This window comes from Rhodnius prolixus, unplaced genomic scaffold, assembly GCF_049639745.1.
Source record: "Rhodnius prolixus isolate KJV_2025 unplaced genomic scaffold, Rpr scaffold_1, whole genome shotgun sequence".
Taxonomy (NCBI): Eukaryota; Metazoa; Arthropoda; class Insecta; order Hemiptera; family Reduviidae; genus Rhodnius; species Rhodnius prolixus.
The window spans coordinates 58,560,691-58,582,727 of record NW_027411581.1 but is presented as its reverse complement, the minus strand read 5'-3'; the positions used below and the strand labels follow the sequence as shown (position 1 = coordinate 58,582,727).

General features: G+C 35.4%; 1 protein-coding gene and 1 long non-coding RNA gene across 4 annotated transcripts in view; both read left to right on the top strand.

Annotated features, from left to right (window-relative positions):
* The window catches only part of MESR6 (misexpression suppressor of ras 6), a 906,147-nt gene that overhangs the window by 184,243 nt on the left and 699,867 nt on the right, over positions 1–22,037 (top strand). The window lies entirely within an intron of this gene.
* LOC141449991 (uncharacterized) overlaps positions 1–22,037 on the top strand; it is a 200,468-nt gene that overhangs the window by 41,364 nt on the left and 137,067 nt on the right. The window contains exon 2 of the long non-coding RNA XR_012455832.1: positions 4,769–4,823. This is a non-coding gene — a long non-coding RNA (uncharacterized lncRNA). The remainder of the gene's footprint in view (positions 1–4,768; positions 4,824–22,037) is intronic.

The window sequence follows — 22,037 nt, the reverse complement described above, 5'->3', positions numbered from 1 at the left end:
ACTGAATGCTTAAAACAATTTATTATCTAGTTTCTTAATCTTCAAACATCTTCACTTTGATCATTTTACTTTATTACCGTCGAATTAAGCGAATCCCGTAATTCGTGTACCTAAAATTACTCTTCTCGCCCAGTTCACGATTCTGTTGATTATCACATCCTCAGGGCTATCAGTAATCCTCATTTTTTTCACACTCGGGAATGTGATCCTTCAATAATCTGAACTTCTTCTTGCTGGACACTACAGTCCAAGGAAGGACCTTGGCCGCCTTAATAATGTTGTGCCATTCATCCCTTTCTTGGGCCGCTCTTCTCCGTCTTCTTACGCCCAAATCTCTTAGATTCTGCTCAACATTGTCGAGCCGCCTCACCCGGGGCCTCCCTCTCCTTCAAGCCCCTCCTGGATATCCAAGAAATAGTTTCTTGGCTATTCTTTCCTCCCCCTATTGGTTCCAAGTGACCCAACCATCTAATTCTTCCTTGTTTGATAAGGCCTAGGTCCTGATCAGCATAAAGCTCACTGACTTCCTTGTTGGTCCTTATCCTTTATCTGTCTCCATCCAGAATGGGGGCCATATATTATTTTCAAAATCTTTCTCTCCCAGACACTGGAAAAACGTTCATCCTCCTTAGTAAGAGCCCACGTTTCGCTCCCTATACATCACAATTGGTCGCAAAATCGTCTTGTAAGCATGCAATTTGGCTTCTCTCGATAGAGTTCCAAAGCGCAAAACTTTCTTTAAGGACCAGAAGCTCCTATTACCTGTCATTCTCGCTTGTATTTCCTTGCTACTATCATTATTACCCTATCAAGCGTATTTGCAACTGTCCACACGCACGTATTCATGTGAGCCGAGGCTCATTTGATCCTCTACGCTGTCTCCAGTATAGTGTCTAGAACTCAGCAAATACTTAGTTTTTTCTTAATTGTCTTTAAATAAATTTCAATAATCTGAACGCAACTTTGATTAATTCATTCTTATTTGCAAATAAAATAAGCTGGGATTTTTAACGTTTTTTCATTTATACGTAAATATTATAGGTCTATTATTTATTCTTGTTCTTGCAGCTCTATTAAGTTCCAATGGGTCATTTAAACACATGTTTTGTATCAAGAAAATTACAAAGTTTAATGTGATACAATAGTAATCATTTTATTACGAGTCATTGAACTTGAAACATTATAATAAAACATAATAAAGTAGTGCGGAGTACACCATAAAAATAATAGGGAATATTCCTCCTTAATCTCTCTCTCCTTCTCTTACCCCTCAATGTTTCTCCTACCCTCAAGCTCGAGGAAAACTTAGATTTATAGCGGTAATGATATGTATATGATATAGAACGTCCTCTCTCTCTCTGTTGGTGACAGTACCAACTGGATAATCTATACAGCGTGCAGACCAAGGTAACGGTGGTAAGTAATCTTTAAAAGCATCCCATAAAGGAATATGTTCCAGTAGAGCAGCTACAGCCCTAGGGAACTTTTTTGTTTTATTTTATTCTATGAACATCGTGTCTCTTGGCGTGCTCTTGTGATACTTATATAGATTCGATTCTGTCGAAGTATAAACAGATGGGAGTCATTTTGTTGTTTGACTTCCTAATAAAGATTTTACCAAAATTTGTTAAAGGAAGTAATCTTTCTACGATTCTACGATACTTGGTAACCTCTAGCAAGAGTTGCTACACTTCTTCTACATTTTCTGAACCTCAGACCGTCCCAAATCATTGACAGCACCTGCCACAGCTCATTCTAGGTTATCTAAGACATCTATAGAGAGCATAAAGTTAGAAAGATTTAGCTGTCAGGGCTACTTCCGTTGCCCAATCACTCGCTTGACTGTCTCTTATCGCAGTTCATGGAATACAATTTTCTTTAACTTGGAGTAACTAAAAAAAGATAGTTAACTTGTTCGCTTTTAAAGGTACAATTTCAAGTACAGCCTCCGCACAGTTCAAAAGTTCACAATTACAATAAACAGAAAACTGGTGTTGACTCCTATGTTCTCTCTAATTTCTCAGGTGAATTCCTATTTATTGAACCACCAAGTTTTTTTTGGTCATTTTTCGGTTCAAAGGTCATTTCTTTCACCTTCCTTATTAAGTCTTAACCAACTTATTGGATTTTTTGGTTTTTATTCATTTGGTTGCCCTTTTAAGTTCTTCTTCCTTACAAAAAAAAAAAAAAATCTTCATAGGTGAGTCGAAACGTGTTGCTTTTTCAGAGGTGGGCTTATGGAGACAAATTTAGGAGCTGGAGATATGGTAACATTACACCGTTCCTTTAGTTTCATTGAAAAGAACTCCAATCTTTTCTTAATGAATGTGTAACTGAATCCTGAATCTTACCTTTAATGTTCCTAAAGCTTATTTCTGATTGGATCCATATTTTCATCCATCTACTTACTGAATATGGTTTTTAAATTTATCTACATCAAGTTCCCCAATCAAATCTTACGAAGATGAATCTAAAAACCTCTTAATTAATTGCTCCAATCTTAGAAGATGCGCACGATTTGTTTATTTGAACGGAAATTAGAATGCTAGGAGCAAACTATACCAAACAACTATAGTAAGATAGGCCCCGCCCCCCCGCTAAACTATATTGGAAACTTTTTGCATAATAAATTTAAGCAGAATTCCAAGGACTACTTGATATTCATGAAATGAAATTGACAGGGTAAACTCAATTTTAGAATATCTCTCAAGATGAAGATGCTGTCTATACAGCACCAGTGTACATATAGCCTTGGACTAGTCACCCCCTTTTCCCAGCCGTCTCTTAAGAACTACTCTTTTACCCTGTCCACTTCAGCTGGTGTATCCTACATCCTTGGTACAAGATGGTAATCCTTCTCTTTTTTTTTTTACTTTTATCCCCTTTTTTTTATCTTATGCAATATTCTTTTTAGAATAATTCAATTTCTTCATTATTGGAAATGTGGCAACGCGCACGTTGGTCACCCCATGAATACAGGACACTTCTTATTTGTTTATTTGTTTCCCCCTCCTCATCTTTTTATTTTTAATAAATTTTTTTTCACAATTAGTAACTGGCAAGTAGAGATCGCTTCTCTCTAAAAAGTGCCATTTTCGGGTAATTTGCCGGCGTATCATTTAAATACTGTTCAGTATAATTAAATGTTTTTTTTATAGAGGTTCTGGGGATACACCGTTCTAATTCTTGTTCAGCAGTTAGTATTCCACTTTTTTGACCGGAATTATTTTGGTTTTAGAATTTTGAACTTGGATAAAATCTTTTTAAGAAAAGAATTTATTAAGTGGGACAAAAATGTATTTTTAGGAATTCCAATTTATTTAAAAATTACGTTCAAGAAATTATTTCATTCATTATGGTTTTATTATTCGTTAAACTTGGTACCAATTTAATTGGGATGCGAACAAAAGTTGGTAGGTGAGTAAAAAGGTATTTTATTCTCGTTCAGGGCTCTTACGAGCAAATTGAGTAAATAACGAGATGAAGTACAATAAACTAGTTAGAGTAAAATATTAAGGAAAAAATAATCCTTAATTATATATATTTCTTATTTAATCCTTAATATAAATATTTTACGGAGCCGAACGGTTAGGGGGCGAGACCTGTAAAGCTAATACGAGTCAATCGGACCGGAGATACCGGTCAATCAACACTTTTACCGAGAGGTTCTCGAAAAACTTCGAAAAAGGGTCATTCGTGTTAGACCAAACATCAAGAACAATTTGGGTGTTGCATCACGATAATGCTCCTTGTCACACAGCAATTTCAATAAACCGAGTTTTTGGCCAGTAAAAACATTCCTGTGGCTCCTTATTCACCCTTACTTGAGTCCTTCTGACTTTTTTTCTCTTCCCGAAGTTGTAAAAAAATCACCTCAAGGGAACTCATTTTGGGGGTAGTCGAAAACATTCAAACGGCTGTAACCGACCAGCTGAAGGCTATTATACTATCGGAGTTCGAGCATTGCTATAAGAGTGGAAGAAACGTCTCCAGCGCTGTATGGCTTCAGAAGGAAGTTATTTTGAAGGTGACAATATAGAATTGTAATTCTTTTTGAATAAAAAAATTTAAAAAAATAAGTCTCATTACTTCATTTACAGACCTCGTATGTATTGTGGTACTGGGTTCGATTCTCGGTCTCTAGGCCTTGGATTTTATTTAATGGTTAATAATAGTTATTTATTTAACAAGTGTGGAAAGTAGTACTTTTCCTCACGCGAGGCAGGGTTTGCACGCACGAGCGAGCGAAGCGATGCGAGTGCAAGTGCAAATTGCCGAGTGTGAGGAAAATACTTTACACTAGAGTTAAATATTATATTTTTTCTGCAACCATTTATTAACTAATAAAATTAAAAATTTCATTTTTACAGTCTACAAAAAGTAATTTATTTATTATAAACATTTATTGTTATATTACAATTATTTACATTACTTACGTATTTACATTACTTATTACATTTTCTGCTGTTTCTTTTATTGATGGAGGAGTGTTTTCTAAACAGGCATCACTAGAATCCATTTTAAATTTCTATAAGGTAACACTATAAAAAGAAATTTACAGTAAAGTATGTTTGCTAGTCGCATTCGTTCATGATACCTAATTTGGTAGTTGGACTTAAAGCCCGCCTGAAAAAATAGGCAATCACTTTACTTTACTTTACTAAATATTTTACGTTCACCAAAATCTAATACAATTTCACAACATACTGAAACAAACCCTTTAACTGTTGGTTACACAAAACTTACATAACTATTACTTCTGTTTCAGGTAAGCGATTTCGAGGCTTTCTGCCATTGATCATTCATTGATTGATTACTCAATGGTGAGTTGTATTCTAAAAATTTTTATTAATAGAATTTATTGACATTCTTAGAAATGAATTATCTGCAAATTTAAAATTTTGTTCTATCGTTAAATTTTTTCTTAAACCCGCTGATGAAATAGTAAAGCGGATCTTGCAGATTTTCTTTTTGAATTTCAACAGGATAATTTCCGTTTTGAAGTCTACTATGCCTCCCCCCCCAAAAAAAACAGTGTTTTTAATAGTTTTTGTGTTTGTGTGCGTAAGAGAGAGAAAAATCCAAATTCTAAGATTGAAGAATACTATTTAATTTTCCATTAATTACATTTACGTAAACAACATTGCATATAGTGAGAAGAAAATGCATTTTATTTTAATTCAATCTGATATTTATTTTTTGAGTGAATTTATTTCGATTTAGTCATTATTAGAATAGAAAAGAATAGAATAGAAAAGAAATTTATTATTCTGGGACAATTGTCCCCTAAGAATAAATACAGGTACAAATAGAGGCCTTAATAGTTTGGCCTGTGATTATAGAGAAATTAAATAAATAAATAAATATTTACAAAAGTGAAAATGAAAGTAAAAATAAAATAATAAAACAGCAGAAATTAAGGAAATGAATTAAAACAATTAGAATTTCGGAGGAAGCTGAATAGAAAGGAGATAACTGAATAGACGGGATTTAAAGATGGATAGGGTAGGAGCATGGCGGACAGATGAAGGCAAGGAGTTCCATAGAGAGGTAGCACGTATGAGGAAGGACTTGTCAAAGGATGAGGTACGGTGAGAGGGAATATAAAGATCAGATGAGCGAGATCTAGTGTTACGGGAATGGATGGAGTATTTAAACTTAAGGAGTTGAAAAATATAGGAAGGCCTTTGAGACTGGATGACTTGAAAAAGGAAAGAAGCCAAAAAATATTGGCGGCGATAGACAGGAAAAAGCCACTTCAACTCATAGTAGCAGTGCGAAATGCGAGAGTCTCTGGAAATGCTGAAAATAAATCTTATGAAGCAGTTCATGAGGCGCTTAAGCTTAGCTTCAATATCACCAGATAGACCGCCATACACTAAACAACCATAGTCGAAATGGGGGAATATAAGAGAGGAAACTAGGAATTGCCGGGTCTTAATTGGAAAAAGGTGACGGGAACTATTAAACTGCTTAAGGATATGGATGGAACGGCGAGAGATTTGGGAAACATGGTTTTTCCAGGATAGGTTTTGATCGAAAGTGATACCAAGGTTTTTCACAGAGGAACAATATTTTATTGGGGTATTGTAAAGGAAAAGATTAGGAAGAGGAGCCAATGATTTAAGGAGTGGGTTGGAGCCAATAACTATAGCTTTGGTCTTTTCTACATTCAGGGTAAGCTTATTGTTCGTGGCCCATGCTGAGATGTTATTGAGGTCTTCTTGAAGTTTAAATACAGCTTCAAACAAATCCGACGGGGAAAAGGATATGTAAATCTGAAAATCATCAGCATAGAGGTGATACTGGGAATGAGAGATGGAAAGAGGAAGGTCATTGATGTAAATTGAGAAGAGGGTGGGAGATAGGGAAGAACCTTGAGGTACACCGCGTGACAAAGGAAGAAGTGAAGAAGGATTACTATCGGGAGTGACAACGAATTGGGAACGATTAGACAGGAAGGATTGGAACCAACGGAGGGTGCTATTGGAAAAAGAGAGGGATTGTAGTTTAGATAGCAGGATATGATGGTCAACGGTATCAAAGGCTTTGGAGAAGTCTAGGAGTATAAGGATGGTAAGTTTTTGGTCGTCAATAGCCGTCTGCAAGTCATGGGTAATTTTCAAGAGTGCAGAATGAGTGGAATAAGAAGGACGAAAGCCAGATTGGAGTGGATTAAGGAGATTGTTTTGTTCGAGGTAATTAGAAAGCTGGGATTGCACTAAACGTTCAAAGGGTTTGGAGAAATTTGATAAAATAGAGATGGGACGAAAATCAATAGGAGAGGTGGGTGATCATTATTTTTGATTGAATCAATAAAATTCAAAAATTGATTTTATCTGGCTTATCAAATGGCGAATTAAAACTAACGTTACGAAATCAAAATATATTATAATATATTTACTCTTAGACGAAAAATCCTACCTCCCATCTTCATGAACTAAACTTCTGTATCAACTATGGACAAAGTACGCTACCTTGGACTGTACCTGGGACAAACGGTTGACATGGAATCCCCCATACTAGACTGAAAAGACTAGAAACAACGCTACAAAACTTCTCGCCAGACTACTTGACAAACGTTCTAAACTCAACCTACATAACAAAAGACTCTTAAACCTTCTGTTACTGCGACCTATTTGGTCAAACAGCATCGAAGTATGGGAATCGACTAAGCGTTCCAACTCACTACGCCATTACAATCAAAAATACTTCTTAACTCCTTACTTCTTAACGCTCCGTTTTATGTTTCTTAACCTCACCATCCATAATGATCTCAAAATCCCTTTTATTAAAGGATCTTGCTAAAACTCATTTTCTCAAATTTCATTCTTCTGCAATACAAGGTGATCCTCCAAGAAGATTGAAGAAAAAATGGCCTAGCGATCTACTGTCATTTATAAGAGCATACTTATGTCCAAGATAATGGAGTGACGTCACTGGGTGCCTTCTCCACTCGTATATATTCACGTGACATTTTTTTTGTTATCATGTACCACATTTGCTTGTTACAACGAATGTTGCAGTTGTAAATTCAATAAAATTCAATCAGGCATGATTTTAAAATTTTATTGATAAAAAATAATTATCGATTTCACTATTTGTGGGGGAAAAAATAATTATCGATTTCAAACCCTGTATTTCAGTTATACGAGTCTCGTATTTATTATATGATATATTCCTGGTTGGGTAACTGGATTATATTTTAATATAGGTAGTAGCCGAGTGTGGGAGAGTTGATTATCTGGTAGCGTGTCTAGAGTACATAGCCAGAAGTTGTAGGCTAGCCCGGTGTGCAGTGATGGCCGGCAGTGTACAGAGCCTAGCTATGCTACTATATAGTTCAGTTTGACATGAACATGACTATGCACACAGTGAATGGTTAGAGGATATTGGGTGTGTGATGGTAACACAGTATGGCCCTGGGTTCTATCCAAAGCGGCCCCCTAAACTAGCAAATGAGCTCTCCAATAGCAGTCATTCCTCTAACCGTTCGTCTATCGTATTTCTCTTTTCTTTGAAACACGCAATCTCTATGAAACAATGTTGTTGTTTCTAATTTTAACATCTCATACACTTTTCTTCATTGTAAGTGTGTGTAACTAACTAACTATAGCTGCATGGAATACGTTCGTAATAATAATTGCTTACTTATTAAACTGGCATTAAACAATAAATCTTCGCTTTAAATAGGTGATTATCGCAACAACTATTTCACACCGCTCTATTAAAAGAATAATGTTCGTGTTCAACATTTAGATATTCATTTTTTTTTCTTTTTATTGTCGTAATTATTATTGTTTTAGATTTGAATATGGGTAAAACTTTTTCAATTATATAGTCGTCACAGTAACCGAGCGGTTTGAAGTGCTGTTGGCCACAAAGCTTTGGTTGGAGTTGGTTTTACTTTTTACTGGATATCGGCCTTGGAATTTATCAATTATTGTAATAAAAAGAAATTCTTGAATCAATTAATGCAAGTGTATTACAAAATGTAATTTTTGTATTAGTTTATTGCGTTAATTCCAAACATGTCCGAGCATGTCGGACCGAGAATCGTTTTAATATTCAGGGGAGCCAGCGAGTACAAGAACAGAAAGGATGGTGCCAACATTTCAGTAAATCTCTTCTCTCCGTCGACTGGAGTTGATGGTCCAAAGGGGTTGAAGAGGGAGGATTAGCTCCAGTGTCCCTCGGCTCCATCACTGCTTTCCGACGAAAGCTGTGAAGGTTGTAGTGAGGGAGGAGGAGGTGCCATCCGAGTACGAGAGGTTTTTATGTGAAGAGAAGGAGCTAATGACCTACCGTTGCGCCGAAAACCAAAAACTTATTCAAGGGGATGGAGGGTGACATCAAGGTAGAGAGAATGTACAATTCAAGAAGAATGGTGCTAAATCGCTACATAGGCTAGACCCGAAAAGCTAAGATGTATTGCAGTACTAGTCTAGACCTTGTATTTTATTTAATGGTTAAAATGAAAAATTTATAGTAAAGTATGTTAGGCGGTTATAGGTTAGACCCGAAAAGCTAAGATGTATTGCAGTACTAGTCTAGACCTTGTATTTTATTTAATGGTTAAAATGAGAAATTTATAGTAAAGTATGTTAGGCAGTTATAGGCTAGACCCGCAATGCTAACATGTATTGTTGGTTTAGTGGGTTCAATTCCCGGTCTAGGATCTTTTAATTTTATTTAATGTGTTTTTAATATGAGAAATTTATAATAAAGTATGTTAGGCAGTTATAGGCTAGACCCGCAGAGCTAAGATGTATTGTTGGTTTAGTGGGTTCAATTCTCTCGGTCTAGGCCAGGGGTCGGCAACCTATTTCAAGTAGAGAGCCATTTCTCCTTAAATAATTTTAGTAAATCTTACCAAGAGCCGCAAGGATGATAGTGTAAACAACTCTGTAGATCATTTGTATTCAAAAATTATAATTTGATATATTCAATTATTTGATGATATTCAAAAAAATTTAAATGTTTTATGTATTTATTTTCACATATTGCAAAGTAAATAAACAAATAAATATTTAAACCTGTGTTTGAATGAAAATGGCGGCAGTCCTGTATATTACGTACTGTATTTTAATATAATTCTATTCAATTTCAAACCAATCACATTTAAAATTCTTTTTGAAAAAATATCTTTACTTTAATAAATGAAAATTTCATTTGTTTCAATAAAATTGAAATATACAATTTATTTTGGACAGGCTGAAGAGCCACAAAATTTGGATGAAAGAGCCGCATGCGGCTCGCGAGCCGCGGGTTGCCGACCCCTGGTCTAGGCCTTGGATTTTATTTAATGTTTAATATGAGAAATTTATAGTAAAGTACGTTTGCTAGTCGCCTCCGTCTACGAAACCTAATCGTTGGACGTACATTCCGCCTGTAAAATAGACATAACTTTACTTCAGTGCATTCACAGCTTGAAAATGGAACTTATCCACCGCCTAGATGTAGACCAGTTATAGCTGAGATAAAACAATTCAAACCTTAATTTAAAAAATCTCTATGAAGTTCAATTAATCGGAGCCATTAGAGTTACCGCATACGGAATTGACAGTTCGCTTTAAGTTTCTCTATTTTATCTAATAACTGATCCGTAAAGAAAACACAAATGGGTTAAATACAAATTTCAGAGTGAAAACAATCTATAAAAAGTTCAAACAAATAAACTTTCAATTTTATTTAAAGCAATATTTGGTAAACTTTATTCGATTTCAGGACTTGAAATGAGGCTTTAGGTGCATATTTCCGTCAGATCTATCCTCGCCTTTTGTGCGCCATTATTATTCGGTGAAGCTGAGTAAAGTAAAAACTAAAAACAACTTGCCCATAAGGCGAAACTTTTTTTTTTGTGATATCGATTGTACGTTTAAAGAAACGGAAGTACGACATTTGTTTAAACAATAACAAAATACAGGTAGTTGCGTAGCCCTCATTTATGACTCTATTTTTTTTTTATTTTGAACATACATCTGTATGTAAATTATATATTTGCAGAAAAATTGATAACTAGTTGAAAACACTGGGCAGATATTATTGTGTATAGCAGGGTGCCAGCACTATGCAGGGTAACCCAAGAAGCGTGAAACCTGCATAAGGGGGGAAAGTGTATGGAAACGGATGTGCGAGTGTTTAAAAAAAATTAAATAAACGCTTGCAGAAGTGTAGTGGCAGCAATGGCAGAAGGTTAGTTGGTGCGTTCGGGTATGGTAAAATGCAACCAGCATCACACAGCCCGGTGTGTTGCTTAGCTTCATTTCTCTCGTTTGCACTCCTTTATAAAAATATGCGCATATTTAATGAGCATGGTTTTGAGTTAATGGCTGTATAGACATCGACTTCTGTTACTTATATATATAATAATACTCGTGCACACGCGTTCCTACACGCACGAACACATATATAGACAGACAAAACAAACGGGAAACAGAGGGACGTGCTCATCAATATAAACATACCTTTAGTTCTATTTGGAGGGATGGCTGGAGAGAGGGAGCGATAATGGTTGGGGAGATTTCTCGTTCCCAAGTTACCCCCGCTTTATATTCACAATTATCGCATTGGATAATATTTGGTTATTCGATGAGCCGTTAGCTATTAGCCAGATGAAGCTCTCTGATTCTTTCTGAACAAAAAGGAGTTTGTATATGTCTGACCCATGTAATAGGACATCTTCCAAGAATGAGGCGTCCTAGTCAATGAATTATCCTTAAGAAATCTGTAAACATCCGTTTTGTTCTGCTGTTATTGTCTGAAGACGATCATCATCATATTGTTTGTAGCTCTTTCGCCCACAGATTCCCGTTTTCGCTTTCCATTCCTTCACAAGTTCTTAATGTACCATCCTACACAAATTGAGGCATTCCCGGCCACTCAACACTCAGCTATGTCTGCTTTAGCACTTACGCAGAATCCACTTTCTACTTATTCTCCGTTCTTGGTTCTCAGAATATCTGTTACTCTTACAACCTTTTTTCTTTTTTTTAATGTTATTGTTCCGTTGGAGGAGTTTCTAGTTTTTAGAAAACTATACTTTCTAGTCGAATGTTGCGTACGTTACACTTTATCATCGTAACATCCCCATTACTTCAATCTGATTCATTTTTTTTTGCCGCAGGAAATCCTTTTTAGATACTTTTTAGAATATAGAGTACTGATCCATCCATTAGTTGTAAGTTTGTATGTAAATAGTTGTATATAGTAGTGGGATGAATGTGTGAAGCGAATGTATTTATAAGTAAGAATGGAGAGTGAGTGATATTCTAGTGATAAGCACCTAGACAACCTGTTTTAAGTAGAGAGCCATTTCTCCTTAAATAATTTTAATAAATCTTACCAAGAGCCGCAAGGATGGTAGTGTAAACAAACTCTGTAGATCATTTGTATTCGCAAATTATTATTTTACGATATTCAATAACATGTAAATTTTTTATATATTTATTTTCACATATTGCAAAGTAAATAAATAAATAAATAATAACGAATGAAAAGGCGGCAGTCTTACAATATAAATCAAGTACTTTATTTTGATATTGTATAATTCTAGTCAATTTGGAACCACTTTAAATTTATTTTTGAAAAAATACCTTTAATATTGGAATTTTCATTCGTTTCAATAAAATTAAAATATACAATATATTTTGGGCAGGCTGAAGAGCCACACAATTTGATAAAAGAGCCGCATGCGGCTCGCGAGCTGCGGGTTGCCGACCCCTGACCTAGACGATGTATGGCGAAAGCCAAGCCAAAAAAAAGAAATCTTTTTTAATATAGGACATTGCTAGAACACGACTTTGCTCTAACACTGAAGGATTAGAAAATATCCATAAAGAAACTCTATGGAGAGATATACGATCTGGGTTGGACATTGTGTTTATAGGTACAGAACTGACCGTTTTATCGTATTTGTTTTTGGTTGTTTGTTTTCTTTTTTAACTATTAGCATTTCTTCGCAACATTCAACTCTCAAAAGTTATTATTTCTCAGTTTTCATTTGGCCTCTGAGAAAGTGGCATCCAACTAGTTTTGAAACTTTAAAAGCGGAAGATTATTTGGAGTTTATGGTTCTATTTGGTGGAATTCCTTCTCATACAAATCTATTTCGTGAGGCTTACTAGAACTGCTCATATCCCTCAAACGAGCAGTTTGTGTTTCCGTTTCATATTACTGTATTTTAAGGAGTAGCGTCATTCGTTTATTTAAATTTTGTATCGTAATAGCTTGCTACTTTTGATGTGCCTACGATAGATTGGACCATAGTACAGAGATGAAAGCTGGGAAATTAAAACTTCACGTCATCCCTTATGATCTAGACAGCTTCCGAAATGTAAGAAAGTTTTGTCTTCTCAAATCGGCTATTTTCTATTTATGTATTGCTTTTTTCTCTAAGTGTTTTCACAACCATATAAACAGTGGTTACCATATGAACAAGTAAACATGGCTAGAGAAAAAGTGGAAAGACTGCCTCCAATACTTACAATTGGGGGCGGGATATTGAGTCAATGGCCGATCACCTCTTTGTCTGCCATGGAGCCCTCCTAGAAGGTTTTTAAGGCTTCTAACACACATGCTTGTCGTAGGAGGTTTTTTTTTCTGTTCTTCACCCCACATATCGCCCCTCATTTGTGGGGTGGAAATCCACACATATTCGCTCGTAGGGGGGTGCGCATATTTTCATGGTTGAACGTTATCTATGTGAATGGCGTTGGCATGGATCGTTTCCCCTTCAAATAGTTCCATAGTCTCATCTTTTCCTTACGTTTGTACTATTTTTTTTTTTTTTCCAAAGTGTAATTTTTCCATTTTCAGCGTGCAATTACAGTGATAATAATTTTCGTTTGTTTTCACTTTTGGTGCAAAAAGAGATTTGGTATATGCAAATATGATTTGACAAACTATCTAGTTCACTTTAGTGCAGTTTAAAAATAAAAGCTTTTTGTGCTCGTCTGTGATAAGGAAGTTAGGATTAACTACGGTTTAGGGCATTAGGTTCATCGCACTTCCGGTAAACTGTTATCCTTCTAGCTTGGAATTATAGTTGCCCATTCATAAATATTAACTGTACTCAATAAAAACAGCGCTTAATTAAAGTTTTCAGAGAAACGTTCAAAATTAAACTAATTTAGTATTCACCAATATTCTTTTCTTATGTTTTATTTATTAATTTATTTATTTGCAACTGTACAAAATATAATCTAGCAAATGTGTATTTACAGATAAACATTTGATTCTGTCACAGAGCTGGCTCAGTGCCACAACCAGGATGCGGGATGAGAGAAACCAGCCAGCGCTGGAACTCTCTAGGAACTTATTGGGGTTTAGGAAGCAATGAGGTCACGTGGCCAACGCCGTTTTAAGCGACGTGGAGGATTGTCAGGATGAGACGATGTGGATAGTGATTAAGCCAGAGGATTTGGGTGATCAGAGAGTTTGCTGTGGAAATTTAGGAATCGGGTGTGGATTAATTCATTTACATACGGGAATATTGAGATCATGATGGAGGGTACGGTTGGAGACATAAAATGGTGCGTTAACTATTCGGCGGAGGACTTTAGACTGGAAAGATTGGATAGGTTGGATGTTAGATGGTTTGGCGGAACCCCACAATTCTGCTCCGTATGTCCATATTGGTTGTAATAGTGTTTTGTAAAGTGTAAATTCGTTTTGTACGTTCATGGAGGATTTCGGTCCAAGGAGCCTCCTTTGTAGTCCGTAACGTCTGTTCAGTTCTTGTCTTTTAAGTCTTATGTGAGGGTTCCAGGTTAGACGGCTGTCTAGATAACGAACCTGTGTGGAAGTCGGTAGGTCATTATTGTTAATAGTTAGTGGAGGGCAGGTCTGTCTTCGTTATGTGAATGTCACCTGTATACATAACCAATATTCAAAATTTAAAAAATACAGTTTTAGTAAGAAAAGAACAAAACCACAAACACAAAAAGTGAAAATCTAATTATTGAAGCGTTACTTCCGGTTCAATGCGTAAATGTTTATTGACGGGTCTCAAATAAAATATCAAATTTAGCGAATTTCCTTCTTCTTTTTCTGGTTATTCTATTATTGACAGACAGATAAACAGACAAACGGGGACCCACTATTTGTAAGAACAACTTTTTTCCATTTTGCGAAAAGGAAGTCAAAAAATTCCAGGTATTTTCCGTTTCTCAATTTGGTGAATCCTTTAATGATCTTGTATTCTAGCTTTGGCTGGTGAAATTGTGACACAAGAGCAGAGTGGATCAGTATCAGTTCTGTGCCTAAGTCAGCTTGACATATTAAGAATGAAAAGTTTTAGTAACCTCGCTCGAATAGGAGCTTTGGTGAGAGGATAGGGGCTAGAAGCGGTAGAATAAAGTTTGAGATCAATTTCCGTAAGATCGGCAGGCTTATTGTTGATTGCGTCGTTTGCCAAAGCCCTGACACAGCTCCAGTAACAACGCTGAGTACTCTTGCTCTACTAAGGAGCATCACTGGCCTCGTTGGGTATATAATACACCCAAGCCATGGTTCCACCTTCTTCAACCAACCTAACTTTTTCTCTTGGTAGTCTCATCTAAATGCAAACGAGCCGCTTTTCTTCTTCTACGTTCCCTTCGTTATGCTTATCCTCGAGTTTTTTGGTGTTCCCGTTCACAATTCTTCCTGTTTTTCTTCCACCTCCACGTGTTTTCTAAGGATGCATTTGAATTTATTTGTAAGTAGTGTATACCTACTAAGATGCTGGTTTTGGAAGTTTATGTATTTTACTTGATTATTATCGTTCACTTAATTTAAGTTTCAGTGTCCTTCACTTTTAAAGCATAAGTACCCCTAATAACATCCAATTATTTATTTATTCATTCTGTTACCCGGTTATTGTAAGTATTAACTAAATATTAGGTTGGCCGCAGGAGTGATTCTGCATGTTTATTAAGAATGAAAGGTCAAATCGTAACCGTTTAATAACTAAAGACCATTTTATCATTTTTGTGACAATCAAATCTTTCATCGATTCACCTAGATTGAGGAAGGATTCTGGGATCGATTACAGGGAAAGGGTTATGTTAAATCGGTATACTTCAAAAAGACTTACTCCAAAGCTCTAGGCACTAACTTAATATATTATACTTCACACGCCTAATTTCGGTGGCATTATCGATTTTGAAAACTCTTAACGAGCGCTAAAATAACGTTTGAGAGGAAAAGTTCACACTGATTTCTCTCTAGAACTAAAACAAATGAATGTTACAGATCTTACTAAGTATTATTAAAATACGAAACTAAGACAAAGTCGAAGAAACAATTTGTCAAGGAAATTTTCTTATTTTAATTTATTTTACAGCATATTTAACCCTCCATCATTGCCTAATTCGGAGACGGCTCAGAGTTACCTCTTCCTGACGTTAAGGTCCAAATCTTGACGTCACTTTTAATTTCTCTTAATTTATTGTCGGTGATTGCTAGCCATCTCTGGCATTATTACAAGATCTGACAAACAACACTTACTACACAAAGGACATGAGATGAAACGCGAAACCCTCACTGACTTGCCATTTTTAATAGTCTTGCTGCTCACTTAGAGTCACTTAGGACTCCATACGGACTACCCCACAGTTTGATCGAACTTCTACTCGATGAATCCAGCCACATAGAAACAATATTTGATTTCCTCAAAACTAATAACCTCTACAACATGATTTAACTGACGAACTAACATATTACGCATAGTACTGTGTACACAGATAAAAGGCTGTATGATTTGGTGATCAATGCCTTATCTATATATGTATAACTCCTTAATTATGCTAAAGATATTAGATACTAATGTGGCAGTTTAGATGAAATTGAGCCTCCCAAATTGAATTTCTCTAGAAATAAGTATCCAAATTAAAGCAGTAGATCTTCAAGTTGGCAATTAGTGCGTCAAGTTTAAAGAAAATCATTTTCCACAATTTTTGAGATTTTCTCAATTTATTCAGAACAGTGGGGGTCCTTCGGGAAGAAGGATTCCAACTGCCAAGACGGGTCTTTTGGTTGGATCCATTCGAAATATGCTACAGCTTGCTGTAGTTTGTGAGATTTTAGGTCCAAAATGGGTGGTTTGGTCCACAGTGCTGTTTATACTGAATGTTTTCTGATAACCCTCTTTTTCCTCCAGAATTCGCCATGTTCGCAACATTTCCTGTTGCCTTAAAGAAGAAAAGAAAAAACTTTTCCATCTAAGAATTAAGAATAAAATGTTGTGCAATAAATATAGAAACTGTGATTACTATAATGTTCGAGTGACCTTGTCATGAAAGTGACTTAGTTAGGCGATTGTCCTCCCCACCTATCAAGTGATTAATAAAGGTGTTAGTAGTGTTAGTCGGTTGGTATGTAAGGCGAGTTTAGGTGTTATAAGGGAATCAAATGATAAAGCCGGCGGCAAAACGACGACGCTACTAACCAAGTGAGATAGAAATGGGTGGGTGTGTTTTTTAAAGATTTGTACGCTTGAATGAGGGGCTGCTCTAGAGCATGCGCTCTTAGCTAATGAGAGAATGAAATGAAGATAGGAGATATTGCTGGCCATTCTCTCTGGAGAAGAGAGAGAGAGTGAGAGGGACTGAAGGTCTTCTCTTCCATTAATTGAACTTGGCTGTTGTACAGCGCACGAGAAATAACCTCCATTCTCTTCTCCTAGTGGGAGAGTATCTTCTCTCGCTTCAAGGAATTAATTCCTCTTCCACCACTACCACCCCCACTTATCGCTCCTTCTCTATCCTCCTTCATCTACATCAGCCAAGTACGAGAGAGAGAGAGAGAGAGAGAGAGAGAGAGGGAAAGAACAAGAGACCTCAGTTCTTCCCTTTGTGTTGCTGAGAGCTCTCTCGGCTCGGTGTTCTGTTGCTAACTAAGAGTCATTCGGTCGGTCGCAGTCACCGCCTCCGTTTTCTTGTTCCTTAAACTCTTGTTGATCGTCACATTCTCTCAACATTTAGTAAATATCTCACTTTGTAAACTCGTCTCATCGTTCGACTTCTCAGTCCCAAACAAACTTCAGTAATAAAAAACTTACGAAAACTAAAAAAAAAAAAATAAATAAATAAATAAATAGAATAGTGATATTTTGTGAAATTTCGTCAATTTAATTAATTTTTGCCCCCCCCCCCCAAAAAAAAAGTCAGTTACAGTCAAAAAAAACGTGTCGGCATTTTCATCGTTTTAATTTACGTAAAGTGATAAGTTTATAAAAAGTGTTAAAAACAAAATTAATTTAAAAAAAAATTAAATAATATAAAAAAATAAATCTTTAATAATAGTGCATAAATGGTTTCTTTTGTAAAATAACCTGTTACTATATAACCTTCTCATACTTCCTTTTTATATGTATGTATATAAAATCTTCTATAAAATAAGGTGTAGCTAACGTTAATCTCTACATTTTTATGACCATCGCTACTTTTTTTCAAATGAAAAGTAAGTAAAGTATTGCCCACTTTTTTTTTCACGCGGGCTTTACGTCCATCTACCTGATTAGGTGTCGTGAAGTAAATTAAATTCTCTCTTACAATTTTCGATTTTGATTTGATTATAGTTAGTTTTTAATTTTAAAACTATTTAGTTTAATAGTAAAACTATTTCTCTTTTAAATGTGTTAATTTCTGCGTTTTTTTTTTTTTTTTATTTTTAATTTCCTTTTTAATCAGTCTTACCATATTTCCCCTTTGTTAGATACATAAAAGCATTTTTCTATTTAACTATGGGCGCGTTTTCTTTGTGAATCGACGCAGAACATTTTAAGAGTGTTTTTTTTAGTTCTATTTTATCTCGCCTTTCCCCCTTTATCAACTTCTCGTTGCCAATATTTTCGGTATGAGTTGGTATTCACTGATAAATTATCTTTCTATTCATGTATATTCGTGCTAGTGTTTGCTCGTTACATTCTATTCCAATAATTTTGAAATAATAAAAACAAATAAGTGTGAATAAATAAACGCGAGGTACATGATTCGATAATAAATAACCGATGCTAGTCACTTTAATTAATGAAATACCAGATAATTCTTTTGATGAAGTTCAATTAATTTTTGAGAATATAGTAAGAAAATAAATCGGAGTTACATGATAAAATATATAAAATAGCTTACTCTGTATGAACTTAAATACTTTTTGTCACTTATTCTTAGGAAATTGATCCAACTTAGTTAGGACTTTATTTTGAACGCTTTCAGATTAGCTCCATATACTACTGAGATTTTTTCTCAAGTTAGTGCAAAGAATTACATCACGTTATCTCTCGATTTTTACTCAATTAAAGTTTTTTTTCTCGAAAAGATGGCTTCAATTTCCATTAATATTCTTATTAACCCACCTAAATACCTATTAACTTTATTTTATGGGGTTTTTCTGGGAATTAGAACTTTTCAGCATCCCTTTGAAGAGCTTTTTAGGGCTACAGTTTCACAGCACATCCAATGAAGTGATAAATGCTCGGTTAGAATATCATTTTTGAAATTTTTGAAACGGAAATGTGGCCTTGATTAAAAATTTAAGTTGGTTATGATAATTTTTGTCACATCTATTTGAACATTCTCCTCCTCCCCCAAAAAGGCGGAAGTGTGGTATTAGAGACTAATGATTCACTTTAGCAAGGACTCGGTTCAAGACAAAAAAAAAATCCACTCTGTCTTTTTGTCAATGTTTTACCGCAAATTTATTGTCTTATAATTTTAGTATGATGTATTAATATGTTGTATTTGAATTCCTGTTGTTGATCAATATTCTAAATTGTTGGTATTTGTCTTATTTGTAATATTTAGGCCCTGAAGAAGCATTGGTAGAAATGTTGGCAAAAAGACGGAGTTGTTTTGTTGTTCTGGACCGATTCCTCGCTACATTGAATCCTTAATATAAATATTTTAGGGCCACTAAGATCTAATATAAATCCATATTCAAAAATCTAATGTGAGGCTGGATTCCCAAAAATTTAAAGAAAATCTTCTGACCAGAAATGACAACTTTACTAATTATATTTCTTTTTATTTTGAAATTTATTCGCAATCAGTTCTTATGTTTTTAATTAAACTTTGTTTAATGATTAATTATACACAAAAATTAGCAACTTTTGCTTAAAATATTTTTACTAAAAACTCAAATAAGGGTTCTTCTTGAAATAAAGAGTGGATGTGAGAAGCTTCTTTCTAAAATGAAAAGAATAACTCAAAAGTTAGAAATTTTGTAGAAAATTTGTGAGTTAGAATTTTGAGAATTAGAAGGAAGAGTCGTGTGAAGGTCCAGTTCAGACTTTTCATGCAGAAAAATAAAGGAAAATTATTTAAATATCGAAAAAGAAATATTGGAAATTCATAAATGATCGTGAACTAGTTGAATAATTGATTTGACTTATACAAAGCTTAATGAATTCTCAAGTTTTTAATTGGAAAGTCAATTAAAGTATTTTTAATTCAATTATTCATTTCAATCTAAAGTCCTTCGGCATATCGTCAACGCTCCTTATTATGTATCCAATTTAACCCTCCACACAGACCTCAATATCCCTTTAGTCAATGTCCTAATCCATTCTCGCTTCCTTAATTTCCATAATAGCCTAACCATACATCCTAATCCCACAGCACAAGCCTTATCCACAACATCCCATCCAGACAGTCCTCCACGACGCCTGAAACGACGTTGGCCCCGTGACCTTTTACCTATTTCCTAAACTTCCTTCCAACCCCTAGAGAGTTCCAGCATTGGCTGGCCCCCTCTCACCATGCCTTCCCGATTGTGGCGCTGGATCCTCGGGTTCAGCCTACAATCTGTGCCTAACAAAATGATGAACACATTTACTTGATGTATGTTATATGTATACAGGTTGTAAATAAATAAATATATACTATGTACAAAAAAAAATTCAATTATTTGTTTAAAATAACAATAAAATACATTTATAATGCAAAGCTTTATGAATTTGAAATTATCTATTAAATATTCTTAGTGAAAAAGGTGGAAGGGGGGTTAGTAGTTTAACGGGGCAGAAAACTGAAACGACCCAGTCCCAGTGTGTTGAAGTTTAAAGTGGGTTAAGGGCGTCTTCGCGAGCCCTAATTGATATTAAGATGGGAAACAGGCCAGCGCCTGTTCGGCTTTTCCCTTACTATCCCCCTACAGTTACCTCTGTCGCTCTTAGTACATTAATAGTGAGCCTAAGCGAGAGGGAGCTGGCTGGCCGATATTGCCAGACCGCTGTAACACTCCCCCAATGAACCAAGGTCATTACCCCCGTTGCTGTTTGGCTTGATGAAAATCAATAATGACACGAGAGGATCCTAAATTAGATGTTTAACAGTTTGGCCTCTCTTGTTCCTCCACTGCTGCTATTCCACTTCATGCAACCCCCACACTCCTAACAATCACACCGCCTAATATCTAGCCAGCCCTTCTTCTTCTTTCATTCCACCTCCTACCCCCTTCCTCGTGAAGAGAAAACAGAGCAGGCAGAGAGGAGAGAGAAAAAAAAGTTCTCCTTAACCACTGATATATTTGGATAACAATTTAGGAAGATTATTCTTTTATTGTTTAGATAGTTTATTATCAAGTACTCCCTGCTTCCTGATTACTTTACGCCCTCTGTTTGCTTTTTCATTCAACCATCAGACAATGATTAGAATACTTTATTACAACAATTAAAAATCTCAACATTTTACACGAGTTAAAAAAACGAATTATGATCATTTACTTAGGACTTTCAACAACTCAACTGAGCAGATATGCCGGATACAGATTAGACTAGCGATCTATGTTCATCTTGGTTCACTTCCTGGTTTTCCTTCCTTCTTTCTTCACTTCCTTTGCGAGACCTGCAAAGCTAATGTGTATTGTGGTACTGGGTTCAATTGCCGGTCTTTAGGCCTTGGATTTTATTTAATAAAAGAAATTTACAGTAAAGTATGTTTGCTAGTCGCCTCCGTCCACGGCACCAAAATTTGATAGATGGTCGTAAAGCCAGCCAGAAAAAAAATTGGCAATTACTTACTCAGGATTTTCAAATTTCCAAATATTTAATTCTATCCCGCGTTATCCTGTTTTGGGAAATCGTTCATTTAACTAAAATGTACCACTCAACTTCTCTACAAAATTTCCATTAGACCAATTTTAGTAGTTAAATTATTCAAATAATTGGGCGCCACGGTAGCCGAGCGGTTATAGACTAGACCCGCAAAGCTAAGATGTGTTGTTGGTTGTTTAGTGGGTTCGATTCCCCGGTCTTAGGCCTTGAATTTTATTTAATGGTTAATAAAAGAAATTTACAGTAAAGTATGTTTGCTAGTCGCCTCCGTCCACGACACCTAATTTGGTAGTTGGACGTTAAGCCCCGCCTGAAAAAATAGGCGATTACTTTACTTTACGTTTTTATTCAAATAATTGTTAGCATTATTAGGTATCATTTAATGAGTGTGATTGTATATATTTGGATCAAAGTATTTAGGTGTATGCATGAGTCTGTTTTCATTTATTAGAACGAGTACTTTAGAAAAGATCTGAATAATTCTTTGTTTTCCTCTTTAGTG